Genomic DNA, 6,000 nt, shown 5'->3' on the forward strand with positions numbered 1-6,000 from the left:
TTTGATCAGTATACCCAGAATTTTTGTACAATCTCAATTTACTATAAAAAATAAATAAGATATAAAGAAGACACTGGTGCTGTGAAATATGCTTTAGGTCCCTTAACTGGTTTTAATTCCATATGATATTCCAAACTGTTTTTTTTTAATTAATATGTGTTTTTTTTTAATTGATCTTAGAAAGAGAGGAAGGGAGAGGGGGGAGAGAGAGAGAAAGAGAGAGAGAGAGAGAGAGAGAGAGAGAGAGAGAGAGAGAACATCTATGTGAGAGAGAAACTGGCATTGGCTGCCTCCTTCATGCCCCCTACTGGAGATTGAGCCCTGACTCGGAATTGAACTGCATGGGACAGTGCTCAACCAACTGAGCCACATGGGACAGGGCCAAATTCTTTTTTGCTTTAATCAATTCAAATGGTCTAGTTTTCAAAAAATATATATATATTTTTTTTATTGATTTCAGAGAGGAAGGAAGAGAGAGATACAAACATCAATGATGAGATCATTGATTGACTGCCTCCTGCATGCCCCACACTGGGCATATGCTCTGACTGGGAATCCAACTGTGACCTCCTGGTTCATAGGTCAATGCTCAACCACTGAGCCATGCCAGCTAGGCTATTTTTTATTCTTATGGATGTTTTCTTGATAGATTGTTGCTCACTGAACAGCACATTGTGTTTAGTTTAGTTAAACAATGAATAATTTTATAGGGGATAAAAAGGGAGGAATGACAACGAAAAATATAAAAAGAAGTGTCTATATTCCCCAAACAATTGCCTAAAATCTCCTTTTGGAGAAAACTATGTAATTAACAGTTTAAAGCTTTATCAAGACCATATAGCATACTATTATTTCACCCTATGTTACATTGTTTATAAAAAAATTCTAGTTGAATCTCTGTCTTTCAATGTCCAGAAATTTAAGGAAACCAGGTTTTAGTGTTCTAGAATATAGGAGGAGGAATTGGAGTAAGATAATTTGGAGGAACAGGATGATTGCTGTTATTGGGTGATGAGCAGTGAGCAGTGTCATCATCATGATGTAGTGCAAAAAGCAGAGGTGGCATTTTCCATCTTACTAGATGCACATTCCCATGCTGGAATTAGGGAACTATTTTAGTATTGCTGAATAGTAGTGTCAGCAGACGGGGTCATCAAAAGCATAATGCTTAAAAACAGAGTGTCAGGAGGCAAACTGTAATGCCCAGTGTTCAGAATCCCCAAAAACCCCCCAGGAAGGAGCCAAGACCCGCTGTAACTGCAAGAGAACCTTTATTCGTGCTAGCACGAGCTCTCATCTCCAGCGCTCACCGGGGAAAAAGAGACCCTCTCTCGCCACAACAAAGGCTTTAAAGGGGGTCTCAAGCAGTGGGCAGGGAGAGTGTTTATGATTGGTCAGGGGTAGGGTGAGGGGTCCAGTTACACAAAGGCACACTGGGCAGCTTGCCTAAAGTGGACTGAGTCCACCTCTCTACATTCCTATTGGCAGGTTCATGCAATTGTTACATTCTCGCGGTTTTCTAAGAAAAAGGAGTCATATACATAGTTACACAGGGTGGAGGGTACAGTACATTTTGTGCTGTCCTGCTCTGCCCTTTCATTCCCCCCTTGTCTTGGGACACCCGGCTCAATCATGAGACGGTTTGTATTTTTACTTTGTCTTTTACTTCTGGTTAAGGCCTTTAGTACTACAGTCCCCAACAGTACTGTCCACAGTGAATTCCAGTTCTTCTCCTGCAGGTGTCGAGTTTCCTCCTGGCCTGCGTGGAGCCCAGGCTAGGGATCTCACGGGTGAGGCCGCTGGTTGCCAGGATCTAGGCCGTTTCCTGGTGCAGGAGCTGGGAGTGGTGTAGCCAGGTCTGGACGCCATCTACTTCAACAGCCGTGGGCGTGCCCAGGATAACAGTGTAGCATCCCTTCCAGGTTGGGGTGAGTCCTTGGGCAGTGAACTTCTTTACCTATACTGAGTCCTTGGGCTGGAAGGGTTGTACAGGAACAAGCTTATGGGTGGCTTTCTGGGTATACTGCACAGCCTGTAAGGACTTGAGTAAGGGAATGGTTATGAATTCCAGCTTTTAGTTTCTTCCTGACCCTGGAAAGGAAGCGGCAGGGGGAGGTCTATCATATATGATCTCTAAAAGGGGGAAACCCCTACCGGTAGGGGGTACACCTGGCCTATAAGAGGGTGAAGGGTAGGAGGTTGGTCCAGTTTTCACCGGTTTCTAGGGTAAATTTAGTTAAATTCTTTTTTGAGTCTCGCGCATGGCTGTCCTAAGGCTTGAGCTATATTTTGAGATATCTTGGCTATAAAGGCGGGGCTGTTATCTGATCCTATGACTACTGGCAGCCTGAATCTAGGTATAATCTCCTAGCAACTATAGAGGTAGTTTCTGCCCTAGTGGGGTATGCTTCAACTTAACCCGAGAAGGTGTCTATGAGAACTAGCAGGTACTTGTACTCTGATGCTGGTGGCCTAATTTCTGTGAAATTTACCTCCTAATGCTCTCCTGGGGAATTTCCCTGGGGCCTGAATTTCTAGGGGGACCTTCTTACCTTGCTTAGTATTTATCTGTGCACAAACTGTACTTCTAGTGACTATGCTTTTAATTATTTTATCTAAGAGTACCTGCCTTGCAGAACTTCAGAAGTCTTGGTGACGCCAAGTGGGTAGCCTGGTATAACTGGGTAACTAACGTCCAACCTATAGCCTCTGGGACCAACAGTCTGTCATCTGGTAGGGTACACCAACCATCCGGTTCTTTAATGGCTTGCTTCTGTTCTGCCAATTCCTCCTCTTGTTTGGTGTAGGAGGGGGTCTGCATAGGTCCAGGTACGGCAGGGTTACTAAAACTTGTAAAGGTCCCACTGGTTTTTGGGCGGCTTCCTTGGCAGTTTGGTCTGCGGCTCTATTTCCGCTGGCTTCAATTGTCTTCCCTTTCTGATGTCCTTTGCATTGCACTATTGCAACTGCCCTTGGGAGCCAGATGACCTTTAATGTGGCTAAAATGTTCTCCTTATTTTTAATTTCCTTTTTTACTGCAGTTGGTAACCCTCTTTTCTGGTGGATGGCACTGTGTTCCTATTGGAGGGCCTGGATTAAGGCCAAAAGCTCGACCTTTTGTGCTATGGTTCCCCTATTTAGGGACTGCGCCCAAATGGTGCGGTTCAGGGTGACTACTGCTGCCCCTGCACATCGGATGCCATCCTGAACATAACTGCTCCCAACCGTGAACAGTACCTTGTCTGGTGATGACGATGGGGCATCTTTCAGGTCTGGACGAGCCGTTTGTACTGCGTCTGTTACCTCTGTGCAGTCATGAATGGGTTCCTCTGGCTCATCATCTGGAAGCTCTGGAAGCAGGCTGGCAGGGTTGATGGCCAGTGTCTTATGGAACCGGATGTAGGGCTGGTCCAGGAGAAGAGCTTGGCACTGGGTGATCCTGGTGTTTGACATCTATCTCTCCAGGGCACCTCGAAGGAGGGCCTCCACACCATGGGGTATTATTAGGGCTAGTTCCTGGCCCAGAGTTTGCTTATCTGCCTTCTTTACCAGCGATGCTGTGGTGGCTACTGCCCAGAGGCACGCTGGCCACCCTGCTGCCACGGGGTCTAGTCTCTTAGACAGACAGGCTATAGGTCTCTTCCAGGGACCTAGAGTCTGAGTGAGAACCCCTTTGGCAATGCCTCTTACCTCACTTACGTGGAGGTGGAAGGGCTTCGTGACGTCTGGCAAGGCTAGGGCAGGTGCTGAGATGAGAGCTTTCTTTAGCTCCTCAAAGGCCCATTGTTCTACCTCGGTCTAGTTCAGTGGCTGCGTTCCCCCAGTACTTGAGTCTAGAGGTTTAGCAATCTCTATGAGCCCCGGTATCCATAGGTTGTAGTATCCAACTGCCCCTAATAATTCCCGCTTTATCCCCCTCAAAGGATATGATGGCAGTCCAAATAGTTTCTGTAGGAGGTCACATCTACATAGGGGGTACGGGCATTCTGGCATGACCAGAAATGAATGAGTTACCGTGTTCTTTCCGAGGTCCATAGTCCTTTTTGATGTCTAAGGAAAACAGGCAATTTGTCCGGTGGCTTCCTGGACTGCTGTCTTCTTAGAGGTTACGGGTCCCATCGGCCCTGTCAAGACTGAATAGGCTGTTTCAGTGTCCACCAGGAAACTAACAGGTTTGCCCCCCACTTGTAAGGTTACCCTGGAGGCTTAATAGAAAGGAACCCCGGTCCTTTCAGTCCTTTTCCTCTAAGTTAAAGACCCTTGGAGTCTGAGTCTCCCCTTTCTGCTTCTCTAGCTAACCTGCCAGGACATTTTCTCTTCCTGTGCCTCTGCTTCTTACAATAGGTATACTAATTCCTTCCTATTTGCTGCTGGCTTTTTCTTCTTTCTAATATTTCTCTGTTCTTCTTCTTACTATATATAAACTTTTATAAATTTTATAATTTTAAATTAGTCTTTAAACTTTCTTCTATGTCTTTCAAAAATGTATAACCATGCCTCAAATCTTTTATTACTTTAAAATATTTAGAAAAGGCAGAGGGAGAAGGGAGCAGGCTCAGCCGCTTGAATTTCAAACTGTCATATTTTTCCTATAGATAAGAATCTCAGATTCTGATAATCCTGGAATGGGGAATTTCTAGCTGCCACCTTTAAGCCCCCTAACAGAACACGGTGAAAAGTGTCCAAGGAGTTGCCGAGGGTTCTTGGGTCTCATTGGGGCGGAGGGGGTCACAAGGGAATTTCCCTCCTTGTTGCTGCCTCTAGCCACTTAAAACAATCCCTGGAGGGGAGGGACACCGGGTGGGCGGAGGCAGGGAGCTCGGCGCGGGTCCCACTGAGGCGTTTTCATCTGGCAGTCCACTCTCTGTTCCCACTGGGAAAAGTGCTTGCCTCCTGCTAACGAAGGTGGTGTGGGGGAACCGGTGACCCCTACACTGTAATCAGATTCCCTGACCTTTCTGAAAAGCCACTCTGCTTGAGTGTGTTTCTATTAAAAATCACTGATTTCAAAATTATAACTTAAGAGTTGCTACACACACACAAGGACCAAGTGGCCTATAAAATATTTTCCTTTTCTTTGAAAGGTTTTACAATGTACAATAATCATATCAAACTTAATGGCCAATTGAGACAAATACTTCTGAGACCGTTCCTCCACCACTGATTAAGACTGGGTGGTGGCGGGTGTCAGAAATAAGATTCATTTAGGTTTTGAGCTTGATGGGCAGACTTGGTGACTTTGCCAGCTCCAGCTTCCTTCTTATAGTTAATTTTAGAATGTGGTCCCTGCTTTAAATCTCTTTGGATTACAATTGTTATAACTTTATATCTTTAAATTAATAAATATAGACAGAAATGTTGTTAGGCAGGCCGATTCCCCCTCTGACAGAGAGAAAACACCCCTGGGAAAAAAGAATCCCAGTGGCCACTCGGGGGGATTGCTACCTGTCAGAGCACTCAGCCTTAAACAAATTAAATGTGTTGTTGTTTTTTCTTCTATATATGAACAAATAATTATAACCAGGCAGACAACAAAATATCAAACAAACATCTGTCCTTATATCATTTCAGTAAATAAGTATTCTTATATTCGTGGGATCTAAGCAGATAACAGGAACACTGCCTCTAAGTCCCCTGATGGGGGCCTCCCTTTCTTATCGTCGCTTTTTCTGGCTTCTGCCATAGGCCAGTGAGCGGGACCAGTGTGTTGAAGGAAAAATCATCCTGCAGTCCGGCTCGGGGAGGGACAGGTTACACATGGAGCGTTGTTTCAGGAGAGGCAAAACCTTGATAAAAGCTCCGTAATTCAATCACACAGTCAAAGGTTAAACTGGAAGGGAAGAACCACTCAATGTCCTCTAAGAGGATTTTAACAAACTGATAACAAACTGACAAAACCTTGACAAATCAAAACTCAATAGGGCCCAATTATGACAGAAAATATAAGACAAAAAGACAAAACAAACAGTCCTGATACCAATATGACAAAACACAAAACAA

The sequence above is a fragment of the Eptesicus fuscus genome, chromosome 1 (genome assembly GCF_027574615.1).
Source record: "Eptesicus fuscus isolate TK198812 chromosome 1, DD_ASM_mEF_20220401, whole genome shotgun sequence".
Lineage (NCBI taxonomy): Eukaryota > Metazoa > Chordata > Mammalia > Chiroptera > Vespertilionidae > Eptesicus > Eptesicus fuscus.